Source organism: Euphorbia lathyris, chromosome 9, assembly GCF_963576675.1.
Source record: "Euphorbia lathyris chromosome 9, ddEupLath1.1, whole genome shotgun sequence".
Lineage (NCBI taxonomy): Eukaryota > Viridiplantae > Streptophyta > Magnoliopsida > Malpighiales > Euphorbiaceae > Euphorbia > Euphorbia lathyris.
The window spans coordinates 76,222,910-76,245,124 of NC_088918.1; the positions used below are offsets into that span (position 1 = coordinate 76,222,910).

Genomic DNA, 22,215 nt, shown 5'->3' on the forward strand with positions numbered 1-22,215 from the left:
CTTATTACAGGTGGAAGGATAGAAATCAAAACAAATATTCCTTGAGATTCAAAATAAATAAATAAAAACCAATCCGAGCATTAGATCTTTGAGACTATTGGTTAATTATTTATTATTTGTTGTTAATGACAGTTGATTTTCGTTCTAAATAGCTAATGATAATGATAGTTGTTTCTCAATCTTAACTAAATACTTACTTCGAAAAAAAGAGCTACAAAAAGGAAAACGAAACGAGCACTTAATTTCAGTGTTTTGTGTACACAAGTGAGACCAAGGGACCTGAATTTAAGTTTTTTTTTAATAAACCTGAATTTAAGTTGAATCATCTAATTCTAAACATGAATGTCAATGAAGGCTCACCACTAATATATCATCAATCAATTAATCAAGCAAGTATGATAATCAATTGAACCATAGTTGTGAAAGGCGATCGCCTGGATCGCCTGAGGCGAGAGGCGACCCAGGCGTTCCTTCCCCCGCCTTCTTCACTGGAAGGCAGGCGTTCTTCAAAAGGCGACCGCCTGGCTGCCGCAGGCGAGAGGCGGTCGCCTTCTGAACTTTGGTGGTTACTTACAGTTTTTTCTGAAAAAATCAGAAAGAAAGAAATATAAAAGGGATTTTAGGTTAAAGACATCGGAACCTTTGGAAGTATAGAAGAAAAAAAAAAGCAAACTAGGCACAACAACACCGATCGATCCAGACATCCACACAGAAACTACCTCTCCACCCACCCAACGGCCTCGTTGACATAAAAACAGGTACGGTCTCTGTTCTTCTTTCTTTTGTTTTTGTTTCTAATACTCTTCTCTGTTCTCATTTCTTTTATTTTTCTTTACGATCTTCTCCTTTCTTCTCTATTTTTCTTTTTTTCATCTTCGTCCTGTTGTTATGCTGCCCAAATTTCTAGTCTTTATTTATGACTTGTGACTTATGCAAGTGTTATGCTGCCCAAATTTTGCGATTTGTGTTATTATTACTAAGTTATGAAAGTTTAGGTGAAGGTTATGAAAGTTTGAGAAATGGAAGTGTGTGAAAGTTTATGCTAATGCTACTGTTATGAAAGTTTATGAAAGTTTATGTTACTATTATGAAAGTATGTGAAATTTTATGCAAGTTTATGAAAGTGTGTGAACTGAAAATGTGTGAAAATGTTTGCAACTCTATGTAAGTGTGTGAAAATGTATAAAAGTGTATGAAATAGTAGCTTACAAGAGTCTAATTTTCCAAATTTTGCAGGCTTTTGGACATGAGTATTAGTAATTCTAATACATCGAAAGCGACAACAAGAATGAATCTTTGTTGGAAGTATGTGCAAGAGGTCAAGGCAGGGAAGTATGATGACATTGAGTTTGATGATGATGGTTGATATATTATTAGGAATTAGGATCTTAGTATTAGACTAGAAGTTTTATTTTGTTTTACAACTTTAGAAGTTAAACTAGCCAATTTGAGTTATGGTTTTTTTTTTTTTTCTAAATTGTTTGTCGCCTCACGTGCGAGAGGCAGTCGCCTCGCCTCGAGGCGATATTTTGCCCTTATCGCCTCGACTCGCCTTTCGCCTTTCGCAACTATGAATTGAACAAACTCAAAATGTAAGAATACCCGCTCAAATTTTCCCATATGAAACAAGTATGGAATAACATTGCAAAAAGCATCGAGCTATTCCGTGCTTTCTAACCATATAATGATACCAACAAACAGAAAGTAATGCACCGGCATGGCTATCTTCTGATCCACTTCTTTTTGTGCTCAATCTTCTGTTCCTCGCCGGATTCCATGTTGCCTTGCTTCGGTGCTGGTTGAATTCGCACGTAGCATTTCCTGGCTAGTGTCTCGCCTCTCAGAGAAGCAACACTTCAGCTCCCCAAGGTATTCTGCTAGTCTCTCTTGATTGAGCTTCCCTAAAAAAAGTTTGTAAAGGGACTAAAATGGTCAAAGGTTACTCTAATACTATAAACATAAAACCACAGCAGTTGAGGAATAGTTTTCTCTACTGGAAGAATTAGGCTTGCTACACCAGGAGCTCCTGTACCTGGCCAAATAATTTGATTCGTCCCTGAACAATTGAATGACCCATTAGTCCATAAACTTGCTTAAGGTAACATGACTAACTTTTTAGGTCCTGCTTGCCAGAGCAAAGTGGTGATTTAGATAAACTGAAGCGTGAAATCTATCTCTTGAAACAAGTTCAAGGGATCAATAGGTCACTTTAAGTAAGTTTAAGGGCCAATAGGTTAAGTAAGTGTAGAGGATATTGAGACATCTCTAAAGTTCAAACAACAAAAAAGAGTTGCAAGTTTAAAATAACAAGACTACAACCGCATTTTTTCACTAATTAGAAATGCAAACGAACACATGTATCAGGAATCAAGCAATGTACAAACAACAAAAGATAAATCAGAACCAAAATTCAACAAAACATCAGAGCATTCAGCTTTATAAAGAACGAAAAATGAAATATACCCTATTTTTTTTTATCTTCATTGACACCACAACAATCAACAGCAGATTTAAGAACTAATAATCATTAATTTTCAATCCAACGTCTAATCCATCTAAATTGAGATCAAAACTAGACAACCCAAAACCAAATTCAATCCAAACCATTGATCTAAAACCTCTAATTGATTAAAGGAGCAGAGGAAGTAGAATAATCATAAAACTAAACTACAGATCAAAAGAGACGAAAGAGGTTTTATTGTAGAAAAGAGATTAACTTTATTAAAATGAAGAAGCGTACAAGGGACTCGGGGCGTGCATTGGGCCAGAGGATTTATACAATTCTTTTATAAGATTATACTAAACTTGAAGAGAGAATTGGTAAGATTTCATTTCAAAATAGAAACTTTTTGTGATAATGATAAAGAGGGAGGCACTACATAGTTTGCTATATAAAAGAAATTGCAGACAGAAAAAGTCACTAAACAGTGATTTGATCTTTCCTCAATGAGATCAAGTGACAGAATGACTCAGTCATGTAAAAGGATCAAGCATAAGTTCTTTTCTACTCAGTTCAAAAATAATATAACAAGGAACTCTGTTGAAATAGTTTGAAAAAGCTGCTAACCTCTCGGACTGCCACAAACTTTAGAGTCAGACTTCAAATGAAAATGGTGGTGATGCTCTACTAAGGCAAGGGGAGTTGCCACTGTTGTTTGTAGCACATCAACTCCTACCTATGCAATAAGAGAGTACTAACTGAATATACATGTCCTTAAAAAAATTATCATCTGTCTGCCTAGCACAAATCTTCCATACAGAATTCGACTCGTACAAATTAGCAACACTAGACTCGTATTAAAAAACTTTGGAAACAACAATATACAAAAATTTCAGAATTAATCTCAAAAAGTCAAATCTAGGCCACCCAAATTGGGCTAAGAGCATCAAACTGCCACATCATACTCATTCTGTGTCGAACTATGGACTAAGATACCATTTGGAGAGCTTTTACTACTGGATAGAAACTCTACATCTCAGATTTGCAGCCATTGCAATAAACTTGGGACTCACCGATTTCAAGTGAAACAATGGTGATGCTGTTGTAAGGCAAGGGTAGCTTCTTTCCAATGTGGTTATCGCAACATGCTCCCAGAGCTAGGATTCACAAACAGCTGCTTAGACATCAAGACAAATAATCAGAATCTGAAATGTCAATTTGTAAGGATGTAATAAATGTCAATTTCAGCTCATCATTTCACCTGAAGACATTTTATAGTAATTTCAAGATGTCTTTATTCTCCGCTACCAAAACAAACGTGGTGTTATCGGCAGAGAAACCCTTGTCACGCATTTCATGAATAAGTTTTGCTACCATCGCCAAATCCTTGCGCCTAAGAAATCCATGAATAATCACATTATAACAGCAACTATTTGGTGAGAAGACATTGTTTTCCATATTTCTGAAGATCTGGTATGCTTCATCTAGGAATCCTTTCTTGCTAAGCCCATCAATGATTATACTATACGTGTAAATCGTAGGCTGCAACTCATCAACAGAAAATTTAGATAACAATTTCTTGACATCTTTAAACCTTCCAGCCTTGCACATGCCTTGAATTAGGATAGTATATGTAACTGCATTAGGCTTCAAATTGCTCACTTCCATTTCATGAAATAAGGATAATGCTATATCAAGATGCCCGTTTTTGCAAAAACCATGTAGCAAAGTTGAGTATGTTACTACATTGGGAAGGTAGCCACTTCCACATGAGTCCTTGAAAAACTCGAGTGCTTCCCAAGGTCTTCTGGCATGACATAAGCCGTATATAATAGAACTATAAATATATTGATCCGGGACTAAATCTCTAGAAGACATTTCATAAAGAAGACTCTTTGCCTCGTAAATAAGTTTCTTCTTACCATACCAGTTGATCAAGATGCTATAAGTATGGACATTAGGATTGCAACCTTTTCTCTTCATCACATCAAACACTTTCTTAACTAGATGCATTTGTCCATGTAAACCATGTCCATCTATTAGTGAATTGTATGTAATGACATCAGGCTCAACACCTGTTTGAATCATTTTGCTAATTGCTAACCATAGATTGAGCCTTCGTTATCATTCCTCCTTTGCAAAGTTCATCAACTAATATACTGTAACTAACAACATTTGGTGCAATATTCTTATCCAACATTTCTTCAAACAACGCCAAAGCTTCCTTCCACTTGCTCGAATAACATAGACCATGAATTAGTGAATTGTATGTGATAACATCAAGCAGAACTCCTCGATTCTTCATCTCTTTGAAGAGCTCAAATGCTTCCTCAACTTGGTTACACTTACAAAGACCATCAACAATGGCACTATATGTCACAACATTAGGCTCACAACCTTTCTCAACCATTCTTTTGAGCAAACAAACAGCTACATGCATATTTCCAATTTTACATAGACCATTCACAATAGTACTATAAGTGATGAAGTTAGGTTGATGACCCATGGCCTCTATCTTGTCAAATAAATCTACAGCATGACCAATTTTACCATCTCTACATAAACCATTAATTAAAGTACTGAAGGTCACAATGCTAGGTTGAAAACCAATCTTGTAAATTTTGGAGAGAACAGAAAACCCCAAATCCACACGATCTAAATGGGAGAAGCAATTAATTAAGATGCTAAAAGTATAAACATCAGGTTTAATTCTCACCATTTCCATCTGCTTGGACAAAGAAATGACAGTCTGAAATTGTTTCATCTTCACCAGTACAGAGGACAATTTATTGAATTCGATTACAGAAGGCCGGGGCTTCGTACGCAGAAGCTTATGAAAGGAAGCGAGGAGTTGATTGATATCTGAACCAGAAGTATGAGTATGGAGAGAAGAAATGAAACCCATAATCTGATGAAATGGAGGTGATGTTGAAGAGGAAGAAAGAAGAAGTCGTCTGGAGGTGGAGGTGAGCATGGCGGGCAGCTTGGAGTAGTTATGGGGAGCGATTTTTGGGGTGAATGGAAAAACCTTAACAACAGCAGATTAGAATTGGAGAGAATTAGGGGTTTGATTTGGGAATTTGGAGGCTTCAAATCGATCCGATGTTTATAATAAAGGGAGCAATTTTAACCTAAGGTTTACAACCATACAATTTTAACTCTAAGTTAGAGGCTAAAAACGACATTACAGTTCACAGGTTGTATTAATTTGAAAAATAATTTGTCAAACGTGGTCTTACAGTGAATATTGTGATCTACAGTTCACATCATTTTATCACAAAACATGATTAAATGTGAAATCTTTTTTTAATTATTGTCGGATGCACGATTAGTGGTAGAGCATATTCATTGTTAGATTGATAGGTCATTCTGCGAATAGGATGACTCATGCTTTAGCTAGGCCTTCTCATTCCTCGTATGTTGATTCTATTTAATGAAATTTATTTTTCTTCAAAAAATATTTTTTTTTTTTGTATAAGGTGGACAAAAAAAAATCAAATATTCTGATGAATTTATAAGTACTGATCTTCAATTCTATTATTTATCATAAGAATTTGTTTAACCAATTCATGTGCAATTGATACAAAATAAAGAATAAAATATTTATATTTTACAATAATGTCTGAAATTGACTCTTATAAATATAAAATTACTAATAACTGCTAATATTAAAATAAAATTGTATTACTTTAAACGTTAAAGGAAAAGTTATTCTGTGCTGCAAACATTAAGGATATGATGTACTTTCCCATATTCTCTTTTTATACTTGTTAAGTTGAATCCTTAAAATAAAAGATGAATTTGAAGATAAGTAGCTTCATATTTTGCAAAGTAAATATTAGTCTCTGTTTATTAACTATATTTTCTGTTTATTAACTATATTTTCTTTATTGTTTAAAGTTATAATTTTTTTAAGGTTTTTATAGTTTTCATGTATTCATATTACATATATAAAAAATTGTTTTTAACTGTAAAAAAAAATTCAAACTCACAGAAACGAATATCACTCTATTAACCGGATTCTATATTCCAAGTTGATTTAGTAAAAAAAAACAACTTTGAATCAGAAAATCAAAATCTCAATATTCCTTCTTGATTCAAAGTTCTTTTACATATCACGTACTTTCCATCATCATCTTGTAATCGGAGCACTTCTCCCCGCAACTAGTACAAATTGATGGTGCTGAGAGTTTTATTGAGAAACACATAAATGAAATTAATAAGAAAAATTGTAGTATCAACAAAAAATGAGATTTTAAAGGAAACAATAAAATCTTAACTGTTTATCTCACTAACAAAATAAAGACCCGTTAAAACTAGACTTAGTAAAAAAACAAATTTGAATCAGAAAATCAAAATCTCAACAACAACCATTTGTATGTTGTGTGGCAGTTGAAAAAAATAAAATAAAAAAGTATCTTTGGTTGTCTCGTGACAGTTTCAAACAGTTGAATTAAGTAAATAATAAATATGATTTTTTTTTTGTAATATGAATGTCATGGTATACATAAAAGTCAATCATTTTCAACATCGATGTTATGTCATTATTCAGGTGATTTTTTCTGTGTGACATTGCTAGAATGACTTTATTAAAATAAAAACAATTGTCACGTGACAATTTCAAGCAGTTGAATTAAGTAGATAATAAGTATGATTTTTTTCTGTTACTGTTGTAATATGTTTATCATGTCATACGTAAAATTCAATCATTTCAATGTTGTTATTATGTCACTATTCATGTGATTTTTTCTGTCTGCAATGGCTAGAATGACTTTTTTGGAATAAAAATGATTGTCACGTTACAGTTTCAAGCAATTTAATTAAATAAATAATAAATATGGATTTTTTTTGTTGTAATATGATTGACATATCATATGTAAAAATCAACCATTTTTAACGTCGCTGTCATGACACTATTCATGTCATTTTTGTCTTAAATAGAATGACTTTATAAAATAGAAATGAAAGTTCAATGATTTTTTTTTTTTGAAATAAAATGAAGTTCGGTGACTTTTTAAAACCAACTCCAAACTTAGGTTACAATTGATGCAATTAACCCATTAAACATATTGGTGAAAGCAATTAAAGTTCGAAATGGTTAATTAACTCATTGAGTTTGTATTTCATTACAAAATTCAGTTTGTTTAATATATTATGGGCAATCAATTTCCCCAAGGGCTTGTTTGATAACCTACTTAATTACTTAAATTAAAATGTTAAGCACATATTTAATTTAAGTGCGTTTGATAACGGTTGTTTCTCCACCACTTAAATTAGTTAATTAAGTTAAAAATCACTTATTTTGATAAGTCAAATTATTTTACTTAACATTTTAAGTTAAACATTATCAACTAATATTTTTATAAAAATTACATCATTTAATACTTTCAGCACTTATAATATTTAACACTTATTTGAGTTTTATCAAACAACACCTTAACGTATGGGAGGAAAACTTGTGTAGTTTCAAGCAATGTAATTGGGAAGAGTAAGGATGTAATGTGGAAGAGAGTGAGTAGATGACAAGGAGCAATGGCGAGGGAGATATTGTAACGTGTATTGTCTCTGGATCTTGAATTGACGTAAGAAACACTATAAAAACTGACTAATCACCCGAGACTTGTCATTGAACTAGTCTAGATTATTTCCATTTTACCATTTTAGCAGTGGCTCCCATACTACCAAGTGACTGAAATTTTATAGTGGTACATAAAATTGAGTATTAACATGTATATGTATGGAAAAAAATTGAACGAGTTCGATTTGACAATAAAGCATTTTTTTTACGGGCGCACATAGAATTGGCTCTCCAAACAGATTAATGTTATATTTGCCACTGCTGCTGACGAACTATATATATATATATATATATATATATATATATAGCATGCCTCTAAATATTATTGTAGCCTCTACAAGCATTACTTTAAGAAAAAAAAATAAGAAAACGAAACCAACACTTAATGTTAGTGTTTTCTGTACGTAACAGAAACCAACTGAGAGACCTGAATTTACGTTGAATCACCTAATTCTAAACATGAATGTCAATGAAGCTTCATCACTAGTATATCATCAATCCATTCATCAAGCACGTATGACAATCAAGTGAACAAATACAATTCGAGCACAACGTAAAATATATACGAAAGAGTGAATTCGGTAAAGAACTAAAAATACCCTCTCTAGTATTCCCATACGAAACTAGTATGGTACATACATACCGGCATGGCTGTCTTCTGATCAACTTCTTTTTGTGCTGAATCTTCTGTTCCTCGCCAGCTTCAGTACTGGCTGAATTCACTCGTAAAGAAAGCAACACTTCAGCTCCCTAAGGTATTTTGCTAGTCACTCTTGATTGACTTTTCCCCTTCATCTAATTTAGAGATCCAACTAAAACTAAATTTGTAACACAAAATTATATCAGTTTCAGACACGGGAGGGGAGATCATGATTTGAATAATAAGGGAGGGAGTAAAGTTTAATGTGTCAGCTCAGCTCAATCGGGACTATATTAACTTTGAGCCAGGCTAACTGGACTTCACACTTAACTACCTTCTCTAAACCTAGCTCAGTCGGCACTATATTGACATCGGATTCAGACTAAGCTGGGCCACGCTAACAGGATTAGTGATAACAACTAGGATTAGTGGGAAAAAAAGACTTAAACCTCATCTACTCCAACCAGTCTTTTGAACTAGCAAGTATCAAAAGCATGTAAAGGGAATAAAATTATCACATCTTTCTTGTTCGACTATTCAAAGTGTCTTTTTTGTTCGACTATTGTTGTTTAATGTTTTCTATTGTTGTTTACGGTTTGTTGGTGTTGATATTTGGGTTACTACATCAGGAGCTCCTGTACTTGGCCAAATAATTCAATTGGTCCCTGAACATCCGAGATGTTTCATTAGCCCATAAACTTGCTTAAATTAATATGATTAACCCTATAAACCCTACTTGGCGGAACAAAGTGGTCATTTTGATAAATTGAAGCGTGAAACATATCACTTTAAGCAAGTTCAGGGGATCAATGAGCTTAGTGATCAATCAGTCACTTAACCAAGTTCAAGCAGCCACTAGGTCACGCTAAGTAAGTTCAGGGGGATAATCGAATCTTTAGCCAAAATACAAGTGCTCTTCATGTATTAACAATCAATAAGGTGTTTTACAATCTTAACTAAACACAGTATATCTACTGTTTGAACTAAAAAAGTTAAAACAACAAAAAAGGAGTTGCAAGTTTAAAATATAACTGCATATTTTTACAAATTAGAAATGCAAACGAACACTTGTATCATGAATCAAGCAATGCACAAACAACAAAAAAGAGATCAGAACCAAATTCAACTGAAAAATAAGAGTATAGAGAGTCAGTTTTATAAAGAACGAGAAATGAAGTATTCCATTTTTTTTTTCTTCATTGACACCACAACAATCAACAGTAGAATTAAGAACTAATAATCATTAATTTTCAATCAGGCATCTCTAATCCATCTAAATTTTCAATCCAAATGATTAATCTAAAACCCCTAATTGATTATGACAGCAAAAGTGGATTTTTCCTGGATAATTTCTACTTTGTATTTGCTGTAATTTTTAGTTAGTCATAAAGTTAAGTAGAATAATGTAGAAAAGCCTAGATGTTATGAGATTTGTATAGTTGTAAGTATATGTATCTAGAATGCTCTAATGTATCCAACTATAATCTAGTTTCTAGAATACTCTAAACATCACTATATATATATGTAAGGCTCCTTCAAATGAATGATTGAAAAAGAGAAGTTTCATTCTATTGAGTCTTACTTTCTTGGTAGAGTCAAGCTTCAACTTTTACATTACAATACTTTAAGAGCTACATTAATCAACAGTGGTATCAGAGTTGCATTTCTTAAGGGTTGTGGTTACTCTGTTTTCCTGAGTTTTTCTGCAGCAATGGCTTCTTTCAACTCTGCTGTAACAGCTCCTCCAACTTTCACAGGGGAGAATTACACTGTTTGGGCTATCAAATTGCAAACTTATCTTAAAGCTCAAGGTCTTTGGGATGTTTTGGAGAATGGAAGACCTGATGTTCCACCACTTAAAGAAAATGCAACTTTAAATGAAATCAAAAGGTATGATGAGCTAAGTACTAGGGATCCAAAGGCACTTTCTTGTATTCAATCAGCAGTTTCAGAGGCCATTTTTACAAGAATCATGGCTTGTAAATTTGCTAAAGAGGCATGGGACAAGTTGAAAGATGAATTTGAAGGCAACACCAAAGTAAAGAGATTCAAGCTCTTAACTTTGAAAAGAGAATTTGAGCTGCTACATATGACTGAGACAGAATCAGTCAAGGATTTCTTCGCCAAGATCATGGAGATTGTCAATCGTATTCGGCTACATGGAGATGATTTTCACGAGGAAAGGATCGTGGAGAAAATCTTGGTTAGTTTACCAGAAAAATTTGAGTCCAAGATCTCTGCCATAGAAGAATCTTGTGATCTTAGTACTTTATCAGTAGCTGAATTGATCTCAAAGCTTCATGCCACTGAACAAAGGAGTTCTGTCAGACAAAAGCAAGTTATAGAAGAAGCTTTTCAAGCCAAGCAAAAGGGGAATTATCTCCGGGATGGCAAGAAGCTGTAAGGGAAAGGTAAGCAACCAGATTTCTCTAGAAAGACAAAATTTCCATCTTGTTCCACATGCGGGAAGACAAATCATTTAGAGAAAGACTGCTGGAAAAAGCATGGCAGACCTCAAATTCAATGCAATCATTGCAAAAAGTTTGGGCACGTAGAGAAATATTGCAAGGCAAAGCAATACCAAAATTATCAGCAAGCTTCCTCACAACCAAAAAGTCAGCAAGCTCACTTTACTGAAGATCATATTGAAGCTGAAGCTGAAGCAAAGCTCTTTATTGCCTCACAAAATTCAGTCGCTAATAACAACAATGTCTGGTACATAAATAGTGGATGTACTAGGCATATGGTGAAAGAAGAAAGCTTATTTTCTCATTTAGACAAACGTGACAACACAAAAGTGAGGCTGGGAAATGGTAGCACTATTCAAGCTCAAGGCAAAGGTACGGTTAAGATTCTGACTTCTACAGGTATGAATCTCATTATTGATGCTCTTTATGTTCCTCATCTAGCACAAAATCTGCTAAGTGTTGGCCAAATGATAAACAAGGGCTATAGCTTATTTTTCAAAGATAAAACTTGTGAAATCAAAGACTCTACAGGAGCTCATGTTATTACAGTTGAGATGAAAAATAATTGATTTCCGATTAATTGGAATGCAATTAATAATCATGCTTTATCTGCCATGGAGGATAATTCATTGCTGTGGCATAAGAGATTTGGCCATTATAATCTTCATTCTTTGAAATTTATGAAGAAGAATGGCATGATACATGATTTAGATAAAATTAATATCTGTAAGGAGACTTTTCAAGCTTGTCAATTTGGTAAGCTTCACAGGCAGTCATTCCCTCAAAGGAGTTCCTAGTAAAAAGTTAGAGCTGGTCCATACTGATATTTGTGGCCCAATGCAAACTCCAGCTTTGAATGGCAGTAAGTATTTTCTGTTATTCATTGATGATTTGACGCGAATGACATGGGTGTACTTCCTAAGCCATAAGTCACAAGCCTTTGAAGCCTTCAAATCCTTCAAAGCTTCAGTTGAAAAGGAGAGTGATTCTCTAATTAAGGTACTCAGATCTGATAATGGTTCTGAGTATACATCAAGGGAGTTTGCAAAGTTATGTCAAGATGAAGGAATACATCACCGGCTCACTGTGCCTTATTCGCCTCAACAGAATGGAGTCTCGGAAAGGAAAAATCGAACTATTATAGAAATGGCAAGATCCATATTGGCAGAAAAGAAGATGCCCAAATGTTTTTGGACAGAGTCGGTGAACACGGCAGTCTATTTACTTAATAGACTTTCAACCAGGTCTGTTGAAGGGAAAACTCCATTTGAGGCTTGGTATGGATTCAAGCCTTCTACCAATGAGCTGAAAGTGTTCGGCTCTATTTGTTATTCTCTCATTCCATCAACAAGGAGGAGAAAACTTGATGACAAAGCTGAATTATGTATTTTGTTGGGTTATTCATCTCATTCAAAGGGATATAAGTTGTACAACATTCAAGCAAAGAAGGTTCTCATCAGCAGAGATGTTCATTTTGATGAGAATGCTTATTGGGATTGGGAGAAGCATATGGTGGTAAAACAAGAAGCACATTGCAATCAAGTTCCAGCAATGGATATCTCTGAGAAAAATGATGAAAAGCTTGATCAACAAGAATACATAAGTTCAATAGAGAACACTACCGATGATGATGTGATCAAGACGAGGTTATTATCAGAGATATATGAAGATTGCAATTTTACTGCAGCTGAACCTTCAAGTTTTGCAGAAGCTATCAAGTTTCCTGAATGGAAACAAGCCATGGAAGAAGAATTAACGGCTATTGAGAAGAATGGCACTTGGTCTTTGGTTGACAAGCCAAATGACAAGCATGTAATAGGAGTAAAATGGGTATTCAGACACAAGTACAATCCAGATGGAAGCATTTTCAAGCATAAAGCAAGGCTGGTAGTGAAGGGGTATTCTCAACTCCCTGGTGTTGACTTTGGAGATACTTTTGCTCTTGTTGCAAGACATGGGACAGTGAGATTTTTAATTGCTTTTGCGGCTCAGTTTAGGTGGAGATTGCACCACATGGATGTCAAGTCAGCCTTCTTAAATGGTTGGCTTGAAGAGGACATGTGTGTAGACCAGCCTGAAGGATTTTCTATTGCAGGTGCAGAAGATAAAGTGTATAAGCTACACAAGGCACTATATGGGCTTAAACAAGCTCCGCGTGCATGGTATTCGAGAATCGACTCATATTTGGAGTCTCTTGGGTTCAAAATAAGCATGAATGAACCCACATTATATACGAAAAGAGGTAAAAATGGCAGTCTAGTTGTGATCTCACTTTATGTGGACGATCTTTTAATAACAGGAAATGATGAAGCTGCTGTTGATGAATTCAAGTAAAAAATGAAGAAAGAATTTGAGATGACTGATTTAGGATTGATGAAGTTCTTCCTTGGGATGGAAATCAATCAAACAACTGTTAGAATTTTTCTATCTCAAGGTCAGTATGCTCAATCTCTGTTGAAGAAATTTAATCTTTACGAGTGTAAGCCAGTGCCTACTCCTATGATTGTTAATGGGAATTTTCAAGTTGAAGATGGTGAAAAGAAAACTGGTGCAAAGCAATACAGAAGTCTTGTTGGCAGCTTACTATATCTCACTGCATCAAGGCCTGATTTGATGTACTCTGTAAGCATTTTGTCAAGATTCATGCATAATCCAAGCTATAAACATCTTGGTGCTACTAAAAGAGTTCTAAGGTATATCAAGGGCACAATGGATCATGGTATTTGGTACAAGCAAATTGAAAATGGAAAATTAATTGGCTATGCTGATAGTGATTGGGCTGGATGTGTCGAAGATTGTAAAAGCACATCTGGATATTGTTTTTCTTTTGGTTCAGGCATCTTCTCGTTGAATTCTAAGAAGTAGGAGGTGGTTGCTCAATCCACAGCAGAAGCTGAATATGTTTCAGCTGCATCAGCTGCAAATCAATGCATTTGGATCAGAAAAATCTGGGTTGATCTTGGCTTTCCTTCTCAAGCTCCATCTGTCATTTACATTGACAACAAATCTGCTATTTCTATGGCAGAAAATCCCACTCAGCATGGAAGGACAAAACATATAAATGTTAAGTATCATGCTCTAAGGAAGCTGAAAGAACGAAGCAGATTAAGCTAGTTTTCTGCAAAGGAGAAGAGCAATTGGCGGATATCTTTACCAAAGCTCTACATAGAGACAAGTTTGACTTCTTGAAATATATGCTTGGTGTATCCAAGAAAAATCTCAAGGAGGAGTGACAGCAAAAGTGGATTTTTCCTGGATAATTTCTACTTTGTATTTGCTGTAATTTTTAGTTAGTCATAAAGTTAAGTAGAATAATGTAGAAAAGTCTAGATGTTATGAGATTTGTATAGTTGTAAGTATATGTATCTAGAATGCTCTAATGTATCCAACTATAATCTAGTTTCTAGAATACTCTAAACATCACTATATATATATATATGTAAGGCTCCTTCAAATGAATGATTGAAAAAGAGAAGTTTCATTCTATTGAGTCTTACCTTCTTGGTAGAGTCAAGCTTCAACTTTTACATTACAATACTTTAAGAGCTACATTAATCAACAGATTAAAGGAGCAGAGGAAGTAGAATAATCATAAAACTAAGCTACAGATAAAAAAAGAGAGGTGCCCAAGCCGTCTGACGCCTGATATGTCATCAAAGTTAAAACGAGTTGCAAATACTATGAAAATACATTCAGTTCAAGAAAAAATGCCATGAAAAAAATGAACTAAACAACAATCATATGATCAATACACTAGATTATGACCCTTTCAATTTCTGCTAATTCCCTTGACAAATTCTAACATCTCTAACACAATGCTAAATTATTATATTTTCCCACTACTCATAAATTAGGGGTTCAGACTCGCTGCTTTAAGAGTCAAATTTAAGATTAAGTTAAGACAATATGACCAAGAAAACTACTTATCCTTGATGAGATATAACAAGAGTGTCATGAAGAAGCATAATCCCCCAACAGTAAGAAAAGCATTAGTGTGCGTAAACAATAAGGTTTAATCTGGTTTTATAAACAAACTGTCTAAACCAATCCATTTTTATCAGCTGCAAAATTTCTCAAGCAAACAGTCATATAACTAATCCTATAGAAAGCATTAGTGTGTGTAAATGAAAAGGAAAAAGAAAAACAACACAAAAAATAATTTTACCTTCAGCAGAATTCAGAGTTCATGTTTCAATATTGCCCCAAAAAACACAGAGATTCAACAAGATCATAAATAAGGGGGAAAATAAAATTCTATTAACAAGTTAGTTTTTTATTTAAAAGGAGCAAAGATTTGAGCATAAGATACGTTTACGGGTTTCCCTTATGTTCCAAAAATTGAATAATTGGAAAATACTACACTAAACAATATTTACTTTAACTTCAGAGGAATTCACAGTACATGTTTAATATTGCCAAAGGAGACACAAAGAGCTTCAACAAGGCCATTGGATAAAACCCTTTCAAAAAAATTGATTCTTATTTGAACAGATCGGAATATTTGAGCGTTCCAACAAATATACTGACCGCAGATTGGGCTTTCAGTATCATTCCTCCTTTGCAAAGTTCATCAACTAATATACTGTAACTAACTACATTTGGCCCAATATTCTTATCCAACATTTCTTCAAACAACGTCGAAGCTTCCTTCCACTTGCTCGAATAACACAGACCATGAATTAGTGAATTGTAAGTGATAACATCAGGCAAAACTCCTCGGCTCTTAATCTCTTTGAAGAGCTCAAATGCTTCCTTAACTTGTTTACACTTACAAAGACCATCAACAATGGCATTGTATGTCACAACATTAGGCTCACAACTTATCTCAACCATTTTTTGAGCAAACAAATAGCTACATGCATATTTCCAATTTTGCATAGACCATTCACAATAGTAGTATAAGTGATGACGTCAGGTTGATGACCCATGACCTCTATTTTGTCAAATAAATCTAGAGCATGTCCAATTTTACCATCTCCACATAAACCATTAATTAAAGTACTGAAGGTTATAATGTCAGGCTCAAAACCAAGCTTGTAAATTTTGGCCAGAATAGAGAACCCCAAATCCACACGCTCTAAATGGGAGAAGCAATTAATTAAGATGCTACAAGTATAAAAATCAGGTTTAATACTCACCAATTCCATCTGCTTGGACAAAGAAATGACAGTCTGAAACTGCTTCATCCTAACCAGTGAAGACAACAATTTAGTGAACTCGATTACAGAAGGTTGGGGCCTTGTACGAAGAAGCTTATGGAAGGAAGAGACAACTTCATTGACCTCAGTGGCAGAGTTATGAGTATGGAGGAGAGAAATGGAAGTCGTAATCTGATGAAATGGAGAAGAAGTGAGAGATGAAGTTGAAGAGGAAGAAGCAAGAAGGCGTCTGGTGGTGATGGTGAACATGGTGTTGATGTGAGATTGATTATTTGGAAAGAATAACTAATGTTATAACAAATCGAACATCAAAATAGATTTGTAGGGAGGTCACGGATTACTTGGTGGGACGGATTACTTGGTAGGACCAGATGACGTAAATAAGTAAATAAATAATACACTATTAATTTTTTTATTTTTATTGTTTATATTGAGGGTTTTTTTAATGAAAGAGAGAAAACTTTATTAAGGTCATGTTTGTTTGGGGGAAATATTTTCACAATTTTTCAGTGTTTGTTTGGGTAGGAAAATAAGTCAAAGAAAAATAAGTAGCAAGTCAATGGAAAAGGAAGAAGTACGGAAAAATGTTTACTCTTTTGGAAAGGGTAAAACATTTTCCCCAAAACATAAACATTTAGAAAAAATGAGAAAAACATTAAAAAATGTAAAAATACAAAAATATGAAACACGAAAAAACATGAATAACGTGAAAACGTTACAAAACACGAGAATATGAAAAAACCCCGCAAAAACATTAAAATGGGAACAAACATGAAAAACACAAAAACGCAAAAAAATAACACTTGAAAAAACACAAAACATGAACAATGTGAAAAAGTGAGAAAACACGAATTATACAAAAACGTGAAAAATACAAAAAACACGAAAAAAAGAAAACACTAAAAATGCTAAAACACAAAAACGTGACAATAAGTGAAAAACGCGATAAACATGAAAAGACAAAAAAAAATGCAAACAAAATACGAAAACATGAAAAATACGAAAAACATGAAAAAAACGTGAATAACACGAAAAAGTAACAAAATGCGAAAAAAAAATGCAAAAAATAAAAAACGCGAAAGAAAGAAAACGGAAAAACTAAACGTCAAAATAAAAAAAAATGTGAAAAAACACAATAACGTTAATAACATGAAAAAACATACAAAAATGTGAAAAATGTGAAAAAAAACGTTTGTCGTGTGTTTAACATTAATTTTTTTGTAGTATTTCCCTCAAATTATCCAAAAAATTCAACTGGCCCTTAAACCTTAAAACTTTAACACGAACCTCTTAATTTGATTAAGGTTTAATGCTTCTCCAGCCCATTTAACTTGTCTAAATTGGTCATTTTACCCATCCAATTCATCGAATATCCTATTTACCCCCTTAACTCCATAAATATAGTATTTCTACCCCCTTAACTTGTCCAAATTTGTCATTTTACTCATTTTCAACTCATCGAATATCCTATTTACCCCTTTAACTCCATAAAAATGGTATTTCTCACCACTTATGATCTTATTTACCTTCTTAACTCCATAAAAATGGTATTTCTTATCCCTTTATAGTAGTTAAAAAAGTTGAAAAGAGAAAGAACGAATAGAAAATACAAATAACAAGAACATTAATATGAACAAGTTAAATACATTATATGTAGGAATAATGTACCAAAATAGGCCTATGATTTTTGGAGAAGTATCAATTTAGGTTCCACTTACAAAATAGCATAAATATAGGTCTAACGTTTAAAAAAAGTTATCAATTTAGGCTTCGATAACGGATTGTAAGGAGTAAAAAATACCAGTTTTATGGAGTTAGGAGTGTAAGTAGAATATTCTATGAGTTGGGGGAATAAATGGACAAGTTGAAAGGGTGAGAGATACCAGTTTTATGGAGTTAAGAGAGTAAATAAGACATTCGATGAGTTGAAGGGGTAAAATGACCAATTTGGACAAGTTAAGGGGATTAGGAAAGCATTATGCCTATATATTTGTATAAAAGTGGTTAAATTTGGGTTGACCAACATCTACCAGCTAATAAAGTTACTTGAATGTCAGTCACCTATATTTGAGACATTTTTTTTTTTTTTGTACAAAATGTAATTTAAGTAACAAAATGTAAATTATGGTATACTTTTGATATAATTTACCCATTAAAACATCTCTACCAACTTGAACACTCACAATTGCATTAAAAAACCAAGTGATTAAAAAATAAACCACATGTAAAGAGAATGTAAATGAAAAGGAGTGAGAGAGAGTTGAGATCTTAGTGGATCCTAAATTTTTTGCGTAAATTCGCATTGACTGGTCACTTAATTATCTTGTCATCCTTAATTGAGGTTTATTTTTACAACAAAATAAAATTTAGGCATCGAAATGTAAATACGATAAAATTTAAGTACTATTGGTGTAATTTATCCGTCAAACTTGTGTTGACCGGTTAAAGGTACTAAATTGTCCTATTATTTTTACTTGAGGTATATTTTTGAGACAAAATGAAATCTAGATACCAAAGTGTGAGTTAGGACAAATTTGAAATACCATTGGTATAATTTTACTCTATTATTTTTTTTTTTTTTTTTGAAATCTTTACTCTATTATTTAGCAATAATGAAATGCATTTATTTTTAATTACAGTTTCAATTATGATGTGTTTGGTTATAGTGGAAAGGCAAACGAGAGTAAGATTTTATTCAAGAACATGTCCAACATAAAAACCCAACAACAAATTCAGAATGTTCGTTTACTCCATTTTTTTCTCATATTTGCCTTTTCAATGAAAGTTTAGATATTTAGTTAGATATACATGAAAAAAGTACCAATGGTACCTAAATTTTATCATACTTCATATTTTGGTATCTAGATTTCATTTTGTTTCAAATATATACCTCAAGTAAAGTTGACTTGACAATTTAATACTTTTAACCGGTCAGTGACGGGTCAATTGCGAATTTGATGGATAAATTACACCAATGGTACTTGAACTTCACTCTCATTCATACTTTAATATCTGAATTGCATTTTGTCAAAACAACAAATCGCAGGTAAATCAAAAGGGTCCAATCTCATTTCATATAGCTACTAGTTAGAATCCATTTTCATGATTGTTTTGTCCAAGTTTGTGATGGTTATGTTCTTATTAATGGTCCAAACACAAAATGAACAACTTCTAATCTTCTTCCAAGAGGTTTTGATGCCATTGATGATGCTAAAAGCTAAACTGTGAAACATTCTAAAGTTCAGACATCACGGATACAAGTTTCTCTAATACCTTCTCTTAATGAGACTTAGACTTAACCCTTTAAAATTACCAAGTGACAAGATTAACCCTTTTTACGTTCCTACATGGCCATGCAAGTGGAGATTTAGATAAATTAAAATGTGTATTACTTTAAACAATTCCGGAAATCAATTTAATTTGTTGTTATCAGAGTTTAATGTGACATGCCGCCAGATCTTATGAACATCTTGGAGAGGCTATCCATATATTAAAACTTTTACCGATTTGTTGCAAAAAGCATCGCAAGCCATTGATTTTTCATATTTTGGTGTATTAAGTTCTTGATTTTTATTTGGACACATTAAATCCATGTTTTTTTATTTTCTATCGCATTAAACCTCTTATAGCCATAAAAGTTAGATTTGAATAGTTATTTATTTCACTTGCTTTTGAATTTTTATTTTTAAGTCTGAAATGATTTTTAATGTAATGTGTCTATATGAAAAGTGTAAAAACTTTATTTAGAACTGTAAAAGATATAATTTCAAATGCAAATGAAATGAATAATGTTTTTTAAATTGAATTAAATATTCACGACTAGCCAATTTAACAAGTAAATGACTTAATGTTACAAAAACATAAATGATTAGGGGATTAATATATCCAATGAAAGATCAGAAGTCTAGTGATGCTTTTTACGTTTATTTTTTCTCAACTGCTACACTCTATGGATGATCAAAACTTTCCAATAAAATTATAATTTGGCTCGAAGCCCTGTCCTATTTGCCTGACCAACTGCAAAGGCTTTGCCTTCAACTGTGGCCACATGTAGAGAGTGTGGATCAATGATATCAAATTTCCCTACATGCCAATATCATTGCCCTATATGCCGCCGACCGATCACCAACCAACTCAAGTTGTTTGCTTAAATCCCAAAACTTGCAAATGTGATGTGAAAGATGTACATATTCGAGCTTTCTTTTCTCGTTTTAGGCATCAAATACTTATTACAGGTGGAAGGATAGAAATCGAAACAAATATCCCTTGAGATCCTAAATAAATAAATAAAAACCACTCCATGCATTACATCTTTGGGACTATTGGTTAATTGTTTGTTGTTTGTTGTTACTTGTAGATATTTTCGTTCTAAATAGCTAATGACAGTTGTTTCTAAATCCTAACTAAATACTTACTTTAAGAAAAAAGAGCTACAAAAAAAAGAAAACAAAATGAGTACTTAATTATATCATGGTTTCAGACAGGGCAGGGGCGAGCATGGTTTGAACAAGGTAATACCACCTTGTAACACAAAATTAGCCTAAACAATAAGGGAGGGAGTAAAGTCTAATGTGCCAGCTCAGCTCAGTCCGGACTATATTAACATGGGGTTCAGGCTAACTGGACTTCACACTTAACTACCTTGGCTGAACCCAGCTCAGTCGGCACTATATTCACATCAGGTTCAGACCATGCTGGGCCAGGCTAACATGATTACGAAATAAGAAGTGGAAAAAAAGACTTAAATCTTATCTACCCCCACCAGCCTTTTGAACTAGCAAGTATCACAAGCATGTAAAGGGAATAAAATTATAAAAGGCTACCCTAATCACATCTTTCTTGTTCAAATATTCAAAGAATCTTTTTGGTTCAACTACTGTTGTTTAATGTTTTCTATTGTTGTTTACGGTCTGTTGGTGATGATAGTTGTTACCGTTACTAGTAGCTAGGAGATATTTGGGTTACTACATCAGGAGCTCTTGTACTTGGCCAAATAATTCGATTGGTCCTTGAACTCTTGAGATGTTTCATTAGCCCATAAACTTCCATAAAGTAATATGCTTAACCCTATAAACCCTACTTGGCGGAGCAAAGTGGTGATTTTGATAAAAATTGAAGCGTGAAGCGTATCACTTTAAACAAGTTCAGGGGATCAATGAGCTTAGTAACTAATCGGTCACTTAACCAGGTTCAAGCAGCCACTAGGTCAGGCTAAGTAAGTACAGAGGACTTGAGACATCTCCAAAGTTCAGGGGATGATCAAATATTTAGCCAAAATACAAGTGCTCTTCATGTATTAACTATCAATAAGGTGTTTTACAATCTTAACTAACCACTGTATATCTACTGTTTGAACTAAAAAAGTTAAAACAACAAAAAAAGGAGTTGCAAGTTTAAAATATAACTACATATTTTTACAAATTAGAAATGCAAACGAACACTTGTATCATGAATCAAGCAACGCACAAACAACAAAAAAGAAATCAGAACCAAATTCAACTGAAAAATAAGAGCATAGAGAGTCAGTTTTATAAAGAACGAGAAATGAAGTATTCCCTTTTTTTATCTTCATTGACACCACAGCAATCAACAGTAGAATTAAGAACCAATAATCATCTAAATTTTCAATCCAAATGATTAATCTAAAACCTCTAATTGATTAAAGGAGCAGAGGAAGTAGAATAATCATAAAACTAAGCTACAGATAAAAAAAAGGGTACCCAAACCGTTTGACGCCTGATATGTCATCAAAGTTAAAACGAGTTGCAAATACTATAAAAATACATTCAGCTCAAGAAAAAAATGCCATGAAAAAAAATGAACTAAATAACAATCATATGGTCAATACACTAGATTATGTCCCTTTCAATTTCTGTCAAATCCCTTGACAAATTCTAACAGCTCTAACACAATACTAAATTATTATATTT

General features: G+C 33.5%; 1 pseudogene; it reads right to left on the reverse strand.

Moving 5' to 3' along the window:
- Positions 1-1,619: 1,619 nt before the first annotated feature.
- On the reverse strand, positions 1,620-16,534 carry LOC136207436 (pentatricopeptide repeat-containing protein At1g63330-like; annotated as a pseudogene).
- Positions 16,535-22,215: the final 5,681 nt, after the last annotated feature.